This window comes from Lissotriton helveticus, chromosome 1_2 (assembly GCF_964261635.1).
Source record: "Lissotriton helveticus chromosome 1_2, aLisHel1.1, whole genome shotgun sequence".
NCBI classification, from domain to species: domain Eukaryota; kingdom Metazoa; phylum Chordata; class Amphibia; order Caudata; family Salamandridae; genus Lissotriton; species Lissotriton helveticus.
Genome location: NC_136058.1, coordinates 325640301 through 325662153, shown reverse-complemented (window position 1 = coordinate 325662153; position 21853 = coordinate 325640301). Strand labels below are relative to the sequence as shown.

Genomic DNA, 21853 nt, shown 5'->3' with positions numbered 1-21853 from the left:
AAGATGATCCAAATGAAATTGACGGAAAGTCCCAATTACAAACAACAGAATCAAAATAAGGTGAGGGGACACCAGGATTTGAACCAGGGACCTCTCGATATGCAGTCAAATGCTCTACCACTGAGCTATATCCCCAGCTTTACAATACAATCAGAATGACAAAATATCAGTACATCATGAAAGAGTGAGAGGATCATACTAAGTTGTTCCGGAAAGTACAACCTTGAAACTGTGGAACAGGAGAAGTAGTCCTTAATATTATTTATTAAAGGAAAACTGGATCATTTAAAAAACAGATATTTGTTTCATTGTTATTTTATTTGAATAGGCAGTGGTACATAGGACCAATGCCTCTACATACAATGATTGTTTTGAAACATTCTTAAAGGGGAAGAGGTTTTTACGGGACACCTTATCATTTGAGGATTGGTTACCACAATCACTGAGATGGTGATGAAGTATGATTGTTTTGGTCCAAATTATGGTGGAAAAACATTTCTACGTACCACTACAATTCAGTATTTGGAAGGTACACCCAAACACCCCTTTCAAATACCTTCCATTTAATACATCAGAAAAAGCCATTTTGCGTTTGCAAATGGCCTGATTCTTCAGACCAGCCTTCTTGCAACTGCAATGATAGTTCGTACATCTTGCACGTAGGCATAGCTTTTAAGGAAAAATTAAATAGTTCCTACGTTGCACAAAAATGAAGTGCTTCAAACAAACACATACTTTGCATGCACAGAGAAGAGGTGGAATATATGTAAGACTGAAGACACAGGTGAAATGAGAAATAGATTGACTGCTTCGCTTCCAAGTTTTATACGCCATTTCTTCAGTGCAATACAAGAAAGCACCAAACAGTATAACAAAGTTGTCAATTGGTTTCATAGTCCATTCCCTTTGTTTAGTGCTGTGAAAGGAAGAGCCGAATTCCAAAATTGATCAATAATGTTTCAGAAATTTCCCAAAGGGAATAACAAGCCGACTGTTAAAAACTACATTCACTCTCAGGTTTTGAGCAGGAAACACTGAAATGCTATTAAAGTGCAATATCCAAGGGAACACTGACTCTGTCAAAGATGATCCAAATAGAATTGATGAAAAGTCCCAATTACAAACAACAGAATCAAAATAGGGTGAGAGGACACCCGGATTTGAACCAGGGACCTCTTGATCTGCAGTCAAATGCTCTACCACTGAGCTATATCCCCAGCTTTTCAGTAAATTCAGAATGACAAAATATCAGTACATCATGAAAGAGTGTTAGGATCATACTAAGTTGTGCCAGAAAGTACAACCTTGAAACTGTGGAACAGGAGAAGTAGTCCTTAATATTATTTATTAAAGGAAAACTGGATCATTTAAAAAACAGATTTATTTGTTTCATTGGTATTTTATTTGAATAGGCAGTGGTACATAGGACCAATGCCTCTACATACAATGATTGTTTTGAAACATTCTTAAAGGGGAAGAGGTTTTTACGGGACACCTTATCATTTGAGGATTGGTTACCACAATCACTGAGATGGTGATGAAGTATGATTGTTTTGGGCCAAATTATGGTGGAAAAACATTTCTACGTACCACTACAATTCGGTATTTGGAAGGTACACCCAAACACCCCTAAAGAATACCTTCTATTTAATACATCAGAAAAAGCCATTTTGTGTTTGCAAAAGGCCTGATTCTTCAGACCAGCCTTCTTGCAACTACAATGATAGTTCGTACATCTTGCACGTAGGCAGAGCTTTTAAGGAGAAATTCAATAGTTCCTACGTTGCACAAAAATGAAGTGCTTCAAACAAACACATACTTTGCATGCACAGAGAAGAGGTGGAATATATGTAAGACTGAAGACACAGGTGAAATGAGAAATAGTTGACTGCTTCGCTGCCAAGTTTTATACGCCATTTCTTCAGTGCAATACAAGAAAGCACCAAACAGTATAACAAAGTTGTCAATTGGTTTCATAGTCCATTCCCTTTGTTTAGTGCTGTGAAAGGTAGAGCCGAATTCCAAAATTGATCAATGATGTTTCAGAAATTTCCCAAAGGGAATAACAAGCCGAGTGTTAAAAACTGCATTTACTCACAGGTTTTGAGCAGGAAACACTGAAATGCTATTAAAGTGCAATATCCAAGGGAACACTGACTCTGTTAAAGATGATCCAAATGGAATTCATGAAAAGTCCCAATTAGAAACAACAGAATCAAAATAGGGTGAGGGGACACCCGGATTTGAACCAGGGACCTCTTGATCTGCAGTCAAATGCTGTACCACTGAGCTATATCCCCAGCTTTTCAGTAAAATCAGAATGACAAAATATCAGTACATCATGAAAGAGTGTGAGGATCATACTAAGTTGTGCAAGAAAGTACAACCTTGAAACTGTGGAACAGGAGAAGTAGTCCTTAATATTATTTATTAAAGGAAAACTGGATCATTTAAAAAACAAATGTATTTGTTTCATTGTTATTTTATTTGAATAGGCAGTGGTACATAGGACCAATGCCTCTACATACAATGATTGTTTTGAAACATTCTTAAAGGGGAAGAGGTTTTTACGGGACACCTTATCATTTGAGGATTGGTTACCACAATCACGGAGATGATGATGAAGTATGATTGTTTTGGGCCAAATTAAGGTGGAAAAACATTTCTACGTACCACTACAATTCGGTATTTGGAAGGTACACCCAAACACCCCTTTCGAATACCTTCCATTTAATACATCAGAAAAAGCCATTTTGCGTTTGCAAATGGCCTGATTCTTTAGACCAGCCTTCTTGCAACTGCAATGATAGTTCGTACATCTTGCACGTAGGCAGAGCTTTTAAGGAGAAATTAAATAGTTCCTACGTTGCACAAAAATGAAGTGCTTCAAACAAACACATACTTTGCATGCACAGAGAAGAGGTGGAATATATGTAAGACTGAAGACACAGGTGAAATGAGAAATAGATTGACTGCTTCGCTGCCAAGTTTTATACGCCATTTCTTCAGCGCAATACAAAAAGCACCAAACAGTATGACGAAGTTGTCAATTGGTTTCATAGTCCATTCCCTTTGTTTAGTGCTGTGAAAGGAAGAGCCGAATTCCAAAATTGATCAATGATGTTTCAGAAATTTCCCAAAGGGAATACCAAGCCGAGTGTTAAAAACTGCATTTACTCACAGGCTTTGAGCAGGAAACACAGAAATGCTAGTAAAGTGCAATATCCAAGGGAACACTGACTCTGTCAAAGATGATCCAAATGGAATTGATGGAAAGTCCCAATTACAAACAACAGAATCAAAATAAGGTGAGGGGACACCAGTATTTGAACCAGGGACCTCTCGATCTGCAGTCAAATGCTCTACCACTGACCTATATCCCCAGCTTTACAATGCAATCAGAATGACAAAATATCAGTACATCATGAAAGAGTGAGAGGATCATACTAAGTTGTTCCGGAAAGTACAACCTTGAAACTGTGGAACAGGAGAAGTAGTCCTTAATATTATTTATTAAAGGAAAACTGGATCATTTAAAAAACAGATATTTGTTTCATTGTTATTTTATTTGAATAGGCAGTGGTACATAGGACCAATGCCTCTACATACAATGATTGTTTTGAAACATTCTTAAAGAGGAAGAGGTTTTTACGGGACACCTTATCATTTGAGGATTGGTTACCACAATCACTGAGATGGTGATGAAGTATGATTGTTTTGGTCCAAATTATGGTGGAAAAACATTTCTACGTACCACTACAATTCAGTATTTGGAAGGTACACCCAAACACCCCTTTCGAATACCTTCCATTTAATACATCAGAAAAAGCCATTTTGCGTTTGCAAATGGCCTGATTCTTCAGACCAGCCTTCTTGCAACTGCAATGATAGTTCGTACATCTTGCACGTAGGCATAGCTTTTAAGGAAAAATTAAATTGTTCCTACGTTGCACAAAAATGAAGTGCTTCAAACAAACACATACTTTGCATGCACAGAGAAGAGGTGGAATATATGTAAGACTGAAGACACAGGTGAAATGAGAAATAGATTGACTGCTTCGCTTCCAAGTTTTATACGCCATTTCTTCAGTGCAATACAAGAAAGCACCAAACAGTATAACAAAGTTGTCAATTGGTTTAATAGTCCATTCCCTTTGTTTAGTGCTCTGAAAGGAAGAGCCGAATTCCAAAATTGATCAATGATGTTTCAGAAATTTCCCAAAGGGAATAACAAGCCGAGTGTTAAAAACTGCATTTATTCACAGGTTTTGAGCAGGAAACACTGAAATGCTATTAAAGTGCAATATGTAAGGGAACACTGACTCTGTTAAAGATGATCCAAAGGGAATTGATGAAAAGTCCAAATTACAAACAACAGAATCAAAACAAGGTGAGGGGACACCAGGATTTGAACCAGGGACCTCTCAATCTGCAGTCAAATGCTCCACCACTGAGCTATATCCCCAGCTTTTCAGTAAAATCAGAATGACAAAATATCAGTACATCATGAAAGAGTGTGAGGATCATACTAAGTTGTGCCAGAAAGTACAACCTTGAAACTGTGGAACAGGAGAAGTAGTCCTTAATATTATTTATTAAAGGAAAACTGGATCATTTAAAAAACAGATATTTGTTTCATTGTTATTTTATTTGAATAGGCAGTGGTACATAGGACCAATGCCTCTACATACAATGATTGTTTTGAAACATTCTTAAAGGGGAAGAAGTTTTTACGGGACACCTTATCATTTGAGGATTGGTTACCACAATCACTGAGATGGGGATGAAGTATGATTGTTTTGGGCCAAATTATGGTGGAAAAACATTTCTACGTACCACTACAATTCGGTATTTGGAAGGTACACCCAAACACCCCTTTCGAATACCTTCCATTTAATACATCAGAAAAAGCCATTTTGCGTTTGCAAATGGCCTGATTCTTCAGACCAGCCTTCTTGCAACTGCAATGATAGTTCGTATATCTTGCTCGTAGGCAGAGCTTTTAAGGAGAAATTAAATAGTTCCTACGCTGCACAAAAATGAAGTGCTTCAAACAAGCACATACTTTGCATGCACAGAGAAGAGGTGGAATATATGTAAGACTGAAGACACAGGTGAAATGAGAAATAGATTGACTGCTTCGCTGCCAAGTTTTATACGCCATTTCTTCAGTGCAATACAAGAAAGCACCAAACAGTATAACAAAGTTGTCAATTGGTTTCATAGTCCATTCCCTTTGTTTAGTGCTGGGAAAGGAAGAGCCGAATTCCAAAATTGATCAATGATGTTTCAGAAATTTCCCAAAGGGAATACCAAGCCGAGTGTAAAAAACTGCATTTACTCACAGGTTTTGAGAAGCAAACACTGTAATGCCATTAAAGTGCAATATCCAAGGGAACACTGACTCTGTCAAAGATGATCCAATTGGAATTGATGGAAAGTCCAATTACAAACAACAGAATCAAAATAGGGTGAGGGGGCACGAGAATTTGAACCAGGGTCCTCTTGATCTGCAGTCAAATGCTCTACCACTGAGCTATATCCCCAGCTTTACAGTACAATCAGAATGACAAAATATCAGTACATCATGAAAGAGTGAGAGGATCATACTAAGTTGTTCCGGAAAGTACAACCTTGAAACTGTGGAACAGGAGAAGTAGTCCTTAATATTATTTATTAAAGGAAAACTGGATCATTTAAAAAACAGATATTTGTATCATTGTTATTTTATTTGAATAGGCAGTGGTACATAGGACCAATGCCTCTACATACAATGATTGTTTTGAAACATTCTTAAAGGGGAAGAGGTTTTTACGGGACACCTTATCATTTGAGGATTGGTTACCACAATCACTGAGATGGTGATGAAGTATGATTGTTTTGGGCCAAATTATGGTGGAAAAACATTTCTACGTACCACTACAATTCGGTATTTGGAAGGTACACCCAAACACCTCTTTAGAATACCTTCTATTTAATACATCAGAAAAAGCCATTTTGTGTTTGCAAATGGCCTGATTCTTCAGACCAGCCTTCTTGCAACTACAATGATAGTTCGTACATCTTGCACGTAGGCAGAGCTTTTAAGGAGAAATTAAATAGTTCCTACGTTGCACAAAAATGAAGTGCTTCAAACAAACACATACTTTGCATGCACAGAGAAGAGGTGGATTATATGTAAGACTGAAGACACAGGTGAAATGAGAAATAGATTGACAGCTTCGCTGCCAAGTTTTATATGCCATTTCTTCAGTGCAATACAAGAAAGCACCAAACAGTATAACAAAGTTGTCAATTGGTTTAATAGTCCATTCCCTTTGTTTAGTGCTGTGAAAGGAAGAGCTGAATTCCAAAATTGATCAATGATGTTTCAGAAATTTCCCAAAGGGAATACCAAGCCTAGTGTTAAAAACTGCATTTACTCACAGGTTTTGAGAAGCAAACACTGTAATGCCATTAAAGTGCAATATCCAAGGGAACACTGACTCTGTCAAAGATGATCCAAATGGAATTGATGGAAAGTCCCAATTACAAACAACAGAATCAAAATAGGGTGAGGGGATACCAGGATTTGAACCAGGGACCTCTTGATTTGCAGTTAAATGCTCTACCACTGAGCTATATCCCCAGCTTTAAAGTACAACCAGAATGACAAAATATCAGTACATCATGAAAGAGTGAGAGGATCATACTAAGTTGTTCCGGAAAGTACAACCTTGAAACTGTGGAACAGGAGAAGTAGTCCTTAATATTATTTATTAAAGGAAAACTGGATCATTTAAAGAACAGATATTTGTTTCATTGTTATTTTATTCGAATAGGCAGTGGTACATAGGACCAATGCCTCTACATACAATGATTGTTTTGAAACATTCTTAAAGGGGAAGAGGTTTTTACGGGACACCTTATCATTTGAGGATTGGTTACCACAATCACTGAGATGGTGATGAAGTATGATTGTTTTGGGCCAAATTATGGTGGAAAAACATTTCTACGTACCACTACAATTCAGTATTTGGAAGGTACACTCAAACACCCCTTTCGAATACTTTCCATTTAATACATCAGAAAAAGCCATTTTGCGTTTGCAAATGGCCTGATTCTTCAGACCAGCCTTCTTGCAACTGCAATGATAGTTCGTACATCTTGCACGTAGGCAGAGCTTTTAAGGAGAAATTAAATAGTTCCTACGTTGCACAAAAATGAAGTGCTTCAAACAAACACATACTTTGCATGCACAGAGAAGAGGTGGAATATATGTAAGACTGAAGACACAGGTGAAATGAGAAATAGATTGACTGCTTCGCTGCCAAGTTTTATACGCCATTTCTTAAGTGCAATACAAGAAAGCACAAAACAGTATAACAAAGTTGTCAATTGGTTTCATAGTCCATTCCCTTTGTTTAGTGCTGTGAAAGGAAGAGCCGAATTCCAAAATTGATCAATGATGTTTCAGAAATTTCCCAAAGGGAATAACAAGCCGACTGTTAAAAACTGCATTTATTCACAGGTTTTGAGCAGGAAACAGTGAAATGCTATTAAAGTGCAATATGTAAGGGAACACTGACTCTGTTAAAGATGATCCAAAGGGAATTGATGAAAAGTCCAAATTACAAACAACAGAATCAAAACAAGGTGAGGGGACACCAGGATTTGAACCAGGGACCTCTCAATCTGCAGTCAAATGCTCCACCACTGAGCTATATCCCCAGCTTTTCAGTAAAATCAGAATGACAAAATATCAGTACATCATGAAAGAGTGTGAGGATCATACTAAGTTGTGCCAGAAAGTACAACCTTGAAACTGTGGAACAGGAGAAGTAGTCCTTAATATTATTTATTAAAGGAAAACTGGATCATTTAAAAAACAGATATTTGTTTCATTGTTATTTTATTTGAATAGGCAGTGGTACATAGGACCAATGCCTCTACATACAATGATTGTTTTGAAACATTCTTAAAGGGGAAGAAGTTTTTACGGGACACCTTATCATTTGAGGATTGGTTACCACAATCACTGAGATGGGGATGAAGTATGATTGTTTTGGGCCAAATTATGGTGGAAAAACATTTCTACGTACCACTACAATTCGGTATTTGGAAGGTACACCCAAACACCCCTTTCGAATACCTTCCATTTAATACATCAGAAAAAGCCATTTTGCGTTTGCAAATGGCCTGATTCTTCAGACCAGCCTTCTTGCAACTGCAATGATAGTTCGTATATCTTGCTCGTAGGCAGAGCTTTTAAGGAGAAATTAAATAGTTCCTACGCTGCACAAAAATGAAGTGCTTCAAACAAGCACATACTTTGCATGCACAGAGAAGAGGTGGAATATATGTAAGACTGAAGACACAGGTGAAATGAGAAATAGATTGACTGCTTCGCTGCCAAGTTTTATACGCCATTTCTTCAGTGCAATACAAGAAAGCACCAAACAGTATAACAAAGTTGTCAATTGGTTTCATAGTCCATTCCCTTTGTTTAGTGCTGGGAAAGGAAGAGCCGAATTCCAAAATTGATCAATGATGTTTCAGAAATTTCCCAAAGGGAATACCAAGCCGAGTGTAAAAAACTGCATTTACTCACAGGTTTTGAGAAGCAAACACTGTAATGCCATTAAAGTGCAATATCCAAGGGAACACTGACTCTGTCAAAGATGATCCAATTGGAATTGATGGAAAGTCCAATTACAAACAACAGAATCAAAATAGGGTGAGGGGGCACGAGAATTTGAACCAGGGTCCTCTTGATCTGCAGTCAAATGCTCTACCACTGAGCTATATCCCCAGCTTTACAGTACAATCAGAATGACAAAATATCAGTACATCATGAAAGAGTGAGAGGATCATACTAAGTTGTTCCGGAAAGTACAACCTTGAAACTGTGGAACAGGAGAAGTAGTCCTTAATATTATTTATTAAAGGAAAACTGGATCATTTAAAAAACAGATATTTGTATCATTGTTATTTTATTTGAATAGGCAGTGGTACATAGGACCAATGCCTCTACATACAATGATTGTTTTGAAACATTCTTAAAGGGGAAGAGGTTTTTACGGGACACCTTATCATTTGAGGATTGGTTACCACAATCACTGAGATGGTGATGAAGTATGATTGTTTTGGGCCAAATTATGGTGGAAAAACATTTCTACGTACCACTACAATTCGGTATTTGGAAGGTACACCCAAACACCTCTTTAGAATACCTTCTATTTAATACATCAGAAAAAGCCATTTTGTGTTTGCAAATGGCCTGATTCTTCAGACCAGCCTTCTTGCAACTACAATGATAGTTCGTACATCTTGCACGTAGGCAGAGCTTTTAAGGAGAAATTAAATAGTTCCTACGTTGCACAAAAATGAAGTGCTTCAAACAAACACATACTTTGCATGCACAGAGAAGAGGTGGATTATATGTAAGACTGAAGACACAGGTGAAATGAGAAATAGATTGACAGCTTCGCTGCCAAGTTTTATATGCCATTTCTTCAGTGCAATACAAGAAAGCACCAAACAGTATAACAAAGTTGTCAATTGGTTTAATAGTCCATTCCCTTTGTTTAGTGCTGTGAAAGGAAGAGCTGAATTCCAAAATTGATCAATGATGTTTCAGAAATTTCCCAAAGGGAATACCAAGCCTAGTGTTAAAAACTGCATTTACTCACAGGTTTTGAGAAGCAAACACTGTAATGCCATTAAAGTGCAATATCCAAGGGAACACTGACTCTGTCAAAGATGATCCAAATGGAATTGATGGAAAGTCCCAATTACAAACAACAGAATCAAAATAGGGTGAGGGGATACCAGGATTTGAACCAGGGACCTCTTGATTTGCAGTTAAATGCTCTACCACTGAGCTATATCCCCAGCTTTAAAGTACAACCAGAATGACAAAATATCAGTACATCATGAAAGAGTGAGAGGATCATACTAAGTTGTTCCGGAAAGTACAACCTTGAAACTGTGGAACAGGAGAAGTAGTCCTTAATATTATTTATTAAAGGAAAACTGGATCATTTAAAGAACAGATATTTGTTTCATTGTTATTTTATTCGAATAGGCAGTGGTACATAGGACCAATGCCTCTACATACAATGATTGTTTTGAAACATTCTTAAAGGGGAAGAGGTTTTTACGGGACACCTTATCATTTGAGGATTGGTTACCACAATCACTGAGATGGTGATGAAGTATGATTGTTTTGGGCCAAATTATGGTGGAAAAACATTTCTACGTACCACTACAATTCAGTATTTGGAAGGTACACTCAAACACCCCTTTCGAATACTTTCCATTTAATACATCAGAAAAAGCCATTTTGCGTTTGCAAATGGCCTGATTCTTCAGACCAGCCTTCTTGCAACTGCAATGATAGTTCGTACATCTTGCACGTAGGCAGAGCTTTTAAGGAGAAATTAAATAGTTCCTACGTTGCACAAAAATGAAGTGCTTCAAACAAACACATACTTTGCATGCACAGAGAAGAGGTGGAATATATGTAAGACTGAAGACACAGGTGAAATGAGAAATAGATTGACTGCTTCGCTGCCAAGTTTTATACGCCATTTCTTAAGTGCAATACAAGAAAGCACAAAACAGTATAACAAAGTTGTCAATTGGTTTCATAGTCCATTCCCTTTGTTTAGTGCTGTGAAAGGAAGAGCCGAATTCCAAAATTGATCAATGATGTTTCAGAAATTTCCCAAAGGGAATAACAAGCCGACTGTTAAAAACTGCATTTATTCACAGGTTTTGAGCAGGAAACAGTGAAATGCTATTAAAGTGCAATATGTAAGGGAACACTGACTCTGTTAAAGATGATCCAAAGGGAATTGATGAAAAGTCCAAATTACAAACAACAGAATCAAAACAAGGTGAGGGGACACCAGGATTTGAACCAGGGACCTCTCAATCTGCAGTCAAATGCTCCACCACTGAGCTATATCCCCAGCTTTTCAGTAAAATCAGAATGACAAAATATCAGTACATCATGAAAGAGTGTGAGGATCATACTAAGTTGTGCCAGAAAGTACAACCTTGAAACTGTGGAACAGGAGAAGTAGTCCTTAATATTATTTATTAAAGGAAAACTGGATCATTTAAAAAACAGATATTTGTTTCATTGTTATTTTATTTGAATAGGCAGTGGTACATAGGACCAATGCCTCTACATACAATGATTGTTTTGAAACATTCTTAAAGGGGAAGAAGTTTTTACGGGACACCTTATCATTTGAGGATTGGTTACCACAATCACTGAGATGGGGATGAAGTATGATTGTTTTGGGCCAAATTATGGTGGAAAAACATTTCTACGTACCACTACAATTCGGTATTTGGAAGGTACACCCAAACACCCCTTTCGAATACCTTCCATTTAATACATCAGAAAAAGCCATTTTGCGTTTGCAAATGGCCTGATTCTTCAGACCAGCCTTCTTGCAACTGCAATGATAGTTCGTATATCTTGCTCGTAGGCAGAGCTTTTAAGGAGAAATTAAATAGTTCCTACGCTGCACAAAAATGAAGTGCTTCAAACAAGCACATACTTTGCATGCACAGAGAAGAGGTGGAATATATGTAAGACTGAAGACACAGGTGAAATGAGAAATAGATTGACTGCTTCGCTGCCAAGTTTTATACGCCATTTCTTCAGTGCAATACAAGAAAGCACCAAACAGTATAACAAAGTTGTCAATTGGTTTCATAGTCCATTCCCTTTGTTTAGTGCTGGGAAAGGAAGAGCCGAATTCCAAAATTGATCAATGATGTTTCAGAAATTTCCCAAAGGGAATACCAAGCCGAGTGTAAAAAACTGCATTTACTCACAGGTTTTGAGAAGCAAACACTGTAATGCCATTAAAGTGCAATATCCAAGGGAACACTGACTCTGTCAAAGATGATCCAATTGGAATTGATGGAAAGTCCAATTACAAACAACAGAATCAAAATAGGGTGAGGGGGCACGAGAATTTGAACCAGGGTCCTCTTGATCTGCAGTCAAATGCTCTACCACTGAGCTATATCCCCAGCTTTACAGTACAATCAGAATGACAAAATATCAGTACATCATGAAAGAGTGAGAGGATCATACTAAGTTGTTCCGGAAAGTACAACCTTGAAACTGTGGAACAGGAGAAGTAGTCCTTAATATTATTTATTAAAGGAAAACTGGATCATTTAAAAAACAGATATTTGTATCATTGTTATTTTATTTGAATAGGCAGTGGTACATAGGACCAATGCCTCTACATACAATGATTGTTTTGAAACATTCTTAAAGGGGAAGAGGTTTTTACGGGACACCTTATCATTCGAGGATTGGTTACCACAATCACTGAGATGGTGATGAAGTATGATTGTTTTGGGCCAAATTATGGTGGAAAAACATTTCTACGTACCACTACAATTCGGTATTTGGAAGGTACACCCAAACACCTCTTTAGAATACCTTCTATTTAATACATCAGAAAAAGCCATTTTGTGTTTGCAAATGGCCTGATTCTTCAGACCAGCCTTCTTGCAACTACAATGATAGTTCGTACATCTTGCACGTAGGCAGAGCTTTTAAGGAGAAATTAAATAGTTCCTACGTTGCACAAAAATGAAGTGCTTCAAACAAACACATACTTTGCATGCACAGAGAAGAGGTGGATTATATGTAAGACTGAAGACACAGGTGAAATGAGAAATAGATTGACAGCTTCGCTGCCAAGTTTTATATGCCATTTCTTCAGTGCAATACAAGAAAGCACCAAACAGTATAACAAAGTTGTCAATTGGTTTAATAGTCCATTCCCTTTGTTTAGTGCTGTGAAAGGAAGAGCTGAATTCCAAAATTGATCAATGATGTTTCAGAAATTTCCCAAAGGGAATACCAAGCCTAGTGTTAAAAACTGCATTTACTCACAGGTTTTGAGAAGCAAACACTGTAATGCCATTAAAGTGCAATATCCAAGGGAACACTGACTCTGTCAAAGATGATCCAAATGGAATTGATGGAAAGTCCCAATTACAAACAACAGAATCAAAATAGGGTGAGGGGATACCAGGATTTGAACCAGGGACCTCTTGATTTGCAGTTAAATGCTCTACCACTGAGCTATATCCCCAGCTTTAAAGTACAACCAGAATGACAAAATATCAGTACATCATGAAAGAGTGAGAGGATCATACTAAGTTGTTCCGGAAAGTACAACCTTGAAACTGTGGAACAGGAGAAGTAGTCCTTAATATTATTTATTAAAGGAAAACTGGATCATTTAAAGAACAGATATTTGTTTCATTGTTATTTTATTCGAATAGGCAGTGGTACATAGGACCAATGCCTCTACATACAATGATTGTTTTGAAACATTCTTAAAGGGGAAGAGGTTTTTACGGGACACCTTATCATTTGAGGATTGGTTACCACAATCACTGAGATGGTGATGAAGTATGATTGTTTTGGGCCAAATTATGGTGGAAAAACATTTCTACGTACCACTACAATTCAGTATTTGGAAGGTACACTCAAACACCCCTTTCGAATACTTTCCATTTAATACATCAGAAAAAGCCATTTTGCGTTTGCAAATGGCCTGATTCTTCAGACCAGCCTTCTTGCAACTGCAATGATAGTTCGTACATCTTGCACGTAGGCAGAGCTTTTAAGGAGAAATTAAATAGTTCCTACGTTGCACAAAAATGAAGTGCTTCAAACAAACACATACTTTGCATGCACAGAGAAGAGGTGGAATATATGTAAGACTGAAGACACAGGTGAAATGAGAAATAGATTGACTGCTTCGCTGCCAAGTTTTATACGCCATTTCTTAAGTGCAATACAAGAAAGCACAAAACAGTATAACAAAGTTGTCAATTGGTTTCATAGTCCATTCCCTTTGTTTAGTGCTGTGAAAGGAAGAGCCGAATTCCAAAATTGATCAATGATGTTTCAGAAATTTCCCAAAGGGAATAACAAGCCGACTGTTAAAAACTACATTCACTCACAGGTTTTGAGCAGGAAACAGTGAAATGCTATTAAAGTGCAATATCCAAGGGAACACTGACTCTGTCAAAGATGATCCAAATGGAATTGATGGAAAGTCCCAATTACAAACAACAGAATCAAAATAGGGTGTGAGGACACCCGGATTTGAACCAGGGACCTCTTGATCTGCAGTCAAAAGCTCTACCACTGAGCTATATCCCCAGCTTTTCAGTAAAATCAGAATGACAAAATATCAGTACATCATGAAAGAGTGTTAGGATCATACTAAGTTGTGCCAGAAAGTACAACCTTGAAACTGTGGAACAGGAGAAGTAGTCCTTAATATTATTTATTAAAGGAAAACTGGATCATTTAAAAAACAGATGTATTTGTTTCATTGTTATTTTATTTGAATAGGCAGTGGTACATAGGACCAATGCCTCTACATACAATGATTGTTTTGAAACATTCTTAAAGGGGAAGAGGTTTTTACGGGACACCTTATCATATGGCCAGGATGCCCGCCACCCCCTCCCAACACACATCCCCAAGGATGGGAAGTCGGACAATCGTTGAACTTTTGGAAGACGGGAGGGAGTCACCCTCCCGGCCGTATTTATTAAAATATGAAACAAAATTTAAAACATTAAATTCAAAGTTTCATCATTATGCATTATGTACAATTTGACATTTATTACATTTCGATGCAGTCATGTACTTTTGGCTAACATCCTGAAAATGCATACACTCTAATTCAAATTGTACATCCTAGCATTAAGGGCCAACGGCAAGGTCTTAACCGGTGTCAGATCCCTACTACCAAACTCCCGCCCTCACCGTGTGAGCGGCGCATGCGCAGAGGGCTCTACCCTCATTGCTAACTGTAACTTCCCCTGTCGTGGTGGGGGCCCCCTTTCTACTCAACGCCATCTTAAGGGTCGTCCGAGTTCCCGTATGAGGTCTCTGTAGGAAGGACAGCGTGGACTCTCCCCCCCTCCCCATACTCTCTATCCGCCATCGCGGATATCCGGCCCCCGGGAAATTAGTCAGGAGGGGCATTTAACCGCCTCCCCCCCTGGGAGGGGCCCATGGCCATCTCCCCCTAGGCGCCCCATCCTTAGTGGGTGCCGCCTCCCCGTGGAAGGGGCCAATGGCCATCTTCCCCCGGGCGCTCCCATCCATTGTGGGTGGCGCCCCACTCTAGGGACCTTTAAATTCCTGCTCACCGATCATAACCTTACCGCCCGACAAATAAATACGACAGTTGTTTACCTACTAAAAAGAAGAAAAAAAAATTCCACATCATCTTACTGCTATTACTGATCATTCCTGCAAGAAGAAATTTCTCCAATGCAAACCATATTTACATTCTCAACATTCCTTTATTCACTCTACCAAGGAAAAGGAAAGGCCTATACTTTCATCACTCAGAAAACTTTATTTTCTCCAAACATTTGCTATCAGGGGCTGGTGGGTGGGTCAAAATTGCTGCTTTTTCCGTCGAGGGCTCACGAGCAACGAGTGGGTGCAGCCTTCCGATCCGAGGAACAAGAGGACGATCTTCTGGGTTCCCGCTCCTTTATCCTTCTGCGGGAGGGCGTGTACCCGTCCCTGATACGCCTACTGGGCGTGGTCTTCCTTCGAGGTGTCTAGGACAACCCCTCTCGGGCGGGGGAAGGCGCGCTCCGGCTACGCCGCTTTGGGCATACCAGCCGGGCCACGCCCACCCCGCCCAAAATGGCTTCCCGGGAGGTTCGGGCCCCCATCCATACGTTCGGGGGGACCGAGCGGTCGCCCCTTTCCATATGGCCGGGATGCCCGCCACCCCCTCCCAACACACATCCCCAAGGATGGGAAGTCGGACAATCGTTGAACTTTTGGAAGATGGGAGGGAGTCACCCTCCCGGCCGTATTTATTAAAATATGAAACAAAATTTAAAACATTAAATTAAAAGTTTCATCATTATGCATTATGTACAATTTGACATTTATTACATTTCGATGCAGTCATGTACTTTTGGCTAACATCCTGAAAATGCATACACTCTAATTCAAATTGTACATCCTAGCATTAAGGGCCAACGGCAAGGTCTTAACCGGTGTCAGATCCCTACTACCAAACTCCCGCCCTCACCGTGTGAGCGGCGCATGCGCAGAGGGCTCTACCCTCATTGCCAACTGTAACTTCCCTTGTCGTGGTGGGGGACCCCTTTCTACTCGACGCCATCTTAAGGGTCGTCCGAGTTCCCGTATGAGGTCTCTGTAGGAAGCACAGCGTGGACTCTCCCCCCCCACCCCATACTCTCTATCCGCCGTCGCGGATATCCGGCCCCCGGGAAATTAGTCAGGAGGGGCATTTAACCGCCTCCCCCCCTGGGAGGGGCCCATGGCCATCTCGCCCTAGGCGCCCCATCCTTAGTGGGTGCCGCCTCCCCGTGGAAGGGGCCAATGGCCGTCTTCCCCCGGGCGCTCCCATCCATTGTGGGTGGCGCCCCACTCTAGGGACCTTTAAATTCCTGCTCACCGATCATGACCTTACCGCCACAGACCGGATAGTTGACCGACTATCCGGTCCCCCCAACTCCTCCTATAGGTCATACTTCCTCAAACCTCTCAGCCATGCAACCAAATCTCCTATTAGTAAATCATTCCCCTCCCTGGACAGGTGAACCCCATCGTACAGATACATATGGTCACCCCGGATACACCCATGAGGAATGACATGCAACTGTGCAGAACGGAACAGTCTATTAATCTTATTATTGACCGGTTTAACTGAATGGTTCAGAGCTGACCCCGAAAGGCCCCCCTGCCACCTCCTTCTAGGAATCATGTGGGACCAGGCAATCGTGCACCCCGGGACTCTTTTAGCCAACCAGCTAACAGCCGACAAGATTCGTTCAAGTAACACTCGTCTACCCAGTGTCACCAAATCGTTGCCACCCAGGTGTACTATGACTATAGATGGCGGTGACCTATGCCGCCCTAAGAGTCCCTCGAAAAATGACTCAAATTTGTCAAAAACGAGCCCACCTTTCCCATGGAAAGCCACTCTGAACCCGTATTCCCCAGGTGCGTGAATCGCGTCACCTTCCTTGAATACGTCACCGGCGCGCCTCACGTATGAGTGGCCCACGACCCATACCATCCTCTCCGCAGTCGGTGATCTCTGACCGCTGGTCTCTTGATGTAGGGTCGACCTCCAATTCCGCCCTGCATGGCAGGCCCGCGAAACTGCAAAGTAAACAAAAGACAGAAAACGTGAGTGCATGTCAATTGATCACTTACAACATGTGCAATCGCACATACCTCTTAAAGCAATTCGAGGACCAACGGCCCAATTGTTTCACTTCCTCGGCACTCTGACCCCTGGCTGTAGCCTCAGTAGCAGCCCCTATCCTAAAGGAGTGGGTCCCAAAATCGCACGGGTCCATGCCCGCGTCAGCGATTGCCAGTGCCAGCACCCTCTGAAACTGAAATCTCGTCAGTGGGGTGCCATCCTTGTGTCGGAGCAAGCTCCCCCCCCAAGCGGCCGCTCTCAGCGCCAAACAGTCTTCCACACACTTCAACGGGCAGATGGGGGACCCTCGCTTGCGCTGTACGAGCACACTATCTCCCATAGCCCCCTGGTCGGTCTTGGACCTGGCTATCATGATTACCATCGCATCACCCCTTATCTGGATGTGATCCCTGCACAAACCTCCCTCCATATCTCTCTTGTTCCTTGCGACAAGCTCGCTCACCCTCATGGCCCCATGGAATGCCAATGTGAACGCTGCCCGGAACAGAACTGCTTCGTAATGGGAGGAACACGTCTCGTCCAGCTTTGCTAAAAGCAGAGACAGTCTGTCTAAGCCAATCGGGTGCCTCGTATCTCTCTTGCAACCCTCAAGGCGCTGCCAGCCGCGAAGGGCTTTCTTCACCAAAAAAGAACCTGTAGGGTCTTTTATGCCGTGTACCTGGGCCATGAATGAAATGGCCGCCCTATGCCTACCGGCCGTTGCCACTGATCGGCCCTCCCTGTGTAGTGCAACCAGGTACCCCAGGAAGGATTCCTCCTGCCCCCAATGCAGACTCCCCACAGGACCCAAATATGTGCAATATGTAAATGTAAATGTATAGGCATTTATATAGCGCGCTACTTACCCGTAGGGTCCTAAGGCGCTTCGACCGCTGCGAAACCCTTCCTGGCTTCCCTGAGAGATGGTCCCTTAATGGGTATCTCCAGGGTGAGACCAGGCATCCCCGGCGGTCTAGTGGGGCCGTTAGTGAAGATGAGGCAAGCTAATGCCCAGAGTTGCCGAGTGTGAACGCTGATCAGAGTGGGCACCGAGGCGAGAGAATTATCGAGTCCGCTGACCCTGGTCCAGAAACCTGCCGCGCCGGGAATGGAACCCTGGTCCCGGGCCGTCCTCTGCTCTCGGGTCTGCCTGCCTCTAACCAGTGAGCCACACTACTTCACTATAAGAACGAAACGCTCCTTCGTATGCTTTCCTTGTCCTGGGGGCTAGACTCGCTGCCCGAGGTCTTGTAATCCGAGGCACCGATTAGCCACATTGCTTCTGGGAATGGTGCTGCCTCTAAGTCTGCTGTGGGCAGATAACCCCTGAATGCCTGCATACGTGAACGAGAGAGTGCATCAGCCGCATGATTTAGTACACCTGGCACATGTTTCGCCCTGAACAGTACATTCAATCTCATGCACAGCAGCACAATCTCTTTCAACAATCTCAACATCATTTTGCAGCGTGCTGCCTGTCGGTTAATGCACTCTACGACAGTCATATTGTCAGACCAAAACACCACTGAGCGGCCCCTGAAGTCCTCGGCCCATGTCGTCAGAGCAACCCAGATGGGGAATAACTCCAGGAACCCAATGTTACCTGTGAGGCCGTCAGAGTGCCACCAAGTTGGCCATGTTTGTGCCGACCATCGATCACCCAAGATGGCGCCAAAACCCACGCTCCCTGCCGAGTCGGTCCATAGACCCAATTCCTCCGAAGACTCTGGCGGGGAGCTCCAGACGACTCTACCGTTGAAGTCTGCCAGAAATGCCAACCAAATACGCATATCCTGGCGAACCTCTCCAGACAGTCTCGTACAGTGGTGAGCCTCTTTGAGACCACCCATAGCCTGCGCGATAGAGCGTGAAAACGGGCGGGCCATAGGAATCACCCTTAAGGCAAAATTAAGCTGACCCACTGTTCGTTGTAACTGGTGCAGGGTCACTTTCTCCCCACCCAGGCATTGCCTCAAGGAAGCCCGGAACTTGGTCACTTTGTCTACTGGTAATCGGAAACACGCCTCCACAGAATCGAGCTCAATACCCAGAAATTCCAGTGAAGTAGATGGTCCAACCGTCTTACCTGGTGCCAATGGGACACCGAATTCATTCATGAGGATGCAGAAATCATACAGCGCCTGTGCGCAATTCATATCATCGGCTGCCCCCAAAAACAGAAAATCATCCAGATAATGCATAACATGTCTATGCCCTGTGGCCTCTGTAAATGCCCATTCCAAAAAACAGCTAAACATCTCAAAATATGCACATGAAATGGAACAACCCATGGGCATGCATTTGTCCATGTAATAATTTCCCTGAAATGCAAAACCTAGCAGGCGCTGATCCTGCGGGTGCACCGGAAGCAACCGGAATGCTGATTCGATATCACATTTCGCCATCAGCGCCCCAGGGCCTAGGTGGTTCAACATGGCCACGGCATCGTCGAACGATGCGTATCGTACCGAACAAACTTCTGGGTCTATGGCATCATTCACCGAGGAACCCCTGGGAGCAGAAAGGTTATGTATGAGTCTAAACTCCCCCGGATCTTTCTTCGGGACAACCCCTAACGGAGAACATATGAAATCGGCCAACGGCGGGCAGGAAAAGGGGCCAGCCACTCGTCCGAAACTGACTTCTTTTGCTATTTTCTTTTCTGCCACGCTTGGGTTGTGCTGTACCGATAACTGGTTTCTACAAAAGGAATTCCCCCGAACTTCCCCCACCAGGATGTGGAAGCCATGTAAGAATCCCTTCCTCAACACCCCAGCGGACACATGATCAGGGTATTTGTTTAACCACGGAATCATAACCATTAGATCAACTGATGTAGGCAATCGGTTACAAAGGTCCACCTCACTCCTGCTTAGGTCCTCCTTTTCCACCCGTCCCGCCATTCTTTGATCTACATGCACTTTCCGGGTGGGAGGAATTCCCACAGCCGGCACACACATGCTTAAACTTGCATGTCCCCTGTGGTCTGTTACAATTGCCTCGATTGAAGCCCCAACAGACCCCTCCTTGTCCGCCCTTCCCGCCAACTCTAGGCTGATAGCCCCCACCTGTGCCTGCTCGAAAGGGCACCCCGGGCTTTTGGCGGACAACTCCGGACCCGCTCCTGCCTGGCGAGGACGTACCTGTCGCCCCTGGCAGGAGTTGCTTGTGCCATGACACCGAGTCCAAACATTCCCAAGACAGAGAAGCATCATATTCCTTTGCTTTACGGAACTTCATGTCATAGCCTTTCCATTCTTCCCCCTCATACATTGAATAAAAATCCATAATGCGATTCTGATAGCAAACCAACTCAGTCATAACATCAGGTTTACGTTCCCCCATAACTGCGGTAAATATAGAGAAGGCCTTAACCCAGTTCGTCACTGTCTCTTCCACCCTGAACTCGGCAATCTTGGCGCGCCATACACTAGGGTGCCACAAATCTTTCTGCGTTTTAGCATACTCCATCTCACGATGGTCCGTTAACAATGAAAACATGTTGACATACTTGTCTCCCCATATTAACTCTTTCGTGGCCAAGGGAACGTGCTGTGCAACCTTTTCCCGCCTAGAGGGTATCGAGCCCTCCCCCACCATTGGCAATGCGAGCTTACCCGGATCGGCTATTGTTGCCGCCATCTTCTCTTGACCAGCTGCTGGTACTCCTGGCGCCACCTGTGGGGGAACAAGAGGAACACTCGCTTTCGCGACATCTCTCGATTGCCGCAACTGCTTCATTAACACTCTGGCCTCTTCGGCCGGATCTCCCGGGGTCGCTGTGCCCCCCACCTTTGTCTTCAGCCATGCGGTCAACTGAGCGGCCAATTCTGGGGGCATTTCATCATCCTCGGTCGAGGTGATCACCACTGGGATAGGCTGGCCTAAAACTGGTTCCTGAACCGGGTTACCAGCCGGTACTAGGGGGACGATGGGCGGCACCACTGGTGCCGGGACCCCCCCCCCGAGACTGCCCTTTCTTTGACCCGCTTCCCTCTTAACCCGGGAACCACTCCCGGCAAGGCCGGGCCTATTACCTTTTTCGGCTGACCTGGGTCGTTCATTGTAGCCAATTGCTTCTTTACCTCCGCCAAACCTCTACCGAGCGATTGGACTTGACCGAGCTTTCGGTCCATACACGCCATCCGGTTCGACAACAGGCGTAACATCTTCTCCATCTCGGAACCCTTTCCTGCTTGCTTGCTAGGCATGGTTTCGAGTCCTCCGCCTTTGGTCGATCCACGAGGTCCTGAAATCTGTGTCGAAACTGAAAGATAAAAACAGGATTACCACGTTCAAAATTGCTGCTTGTTCCGTCGAGGGCTCACGAGCAACGAGTGGGTGCAGCCTTCCGATCCGAGGAACAAGAGGATGATCTTCTGGGTTCCCGCTCCTTTATCCTTCTGCGGGAGGGCGTGTACCCGTCCCTGATACGCCTACTGGGCGTGGTCTTCCTTCGAGGTGTCTAGGACAACCCCTCTCGGGCGGGGGAAGGCGCGCTCCGGCTACGCCGCTTTGGGCATACCAGCCGGGCCACGCCCACCCCGCCCAAAATGGCTTCCCGGGAGGTTCGGGCCCCCATCCATACATTCGGG

The 21853-nt window shown here is 42.8% G+C and overlaps 3 non-coding genes across 3 annotated transcripts; all 3 read right to left on the bottom strand.

Moving 5' to 3' along the window:
• Window positions 1–1145: 1145 nt before the first annotated feature.
• On the bottom strand, window positions 1146–1217 carry TRNAC-GCA (transfer RNA cysteine (anticodon GCA)). Its single transcript has one exon. It is a non-coding gene; the product is annotated as a tRNA-Cys (tRNA).
• Window positions 1218–2228: 1011 nt separating this feature from the next.
• Window positions 2229–2300, bottom strand: TRNAC-GCA (transfer RNA cysteine (anticodon GCA)). Its single transcript has one exon. It is a non-coding gene; the product is annotated as a tRNA-Cys (tRNA).
• Window positions 2301–14128: 11828 nt separating this feature from the next.
• Window positions 14129–14200, bottom strand: TRNAC-GCA (transfer RNA cysteine (anticodon GCA)). Its single transcript has one exon. It is a non-coding gene; the product is annotated as a tRNA-Cys (tRNA).
• Window positions 14201–21853: the final 7653 nt, after the last annotated feature.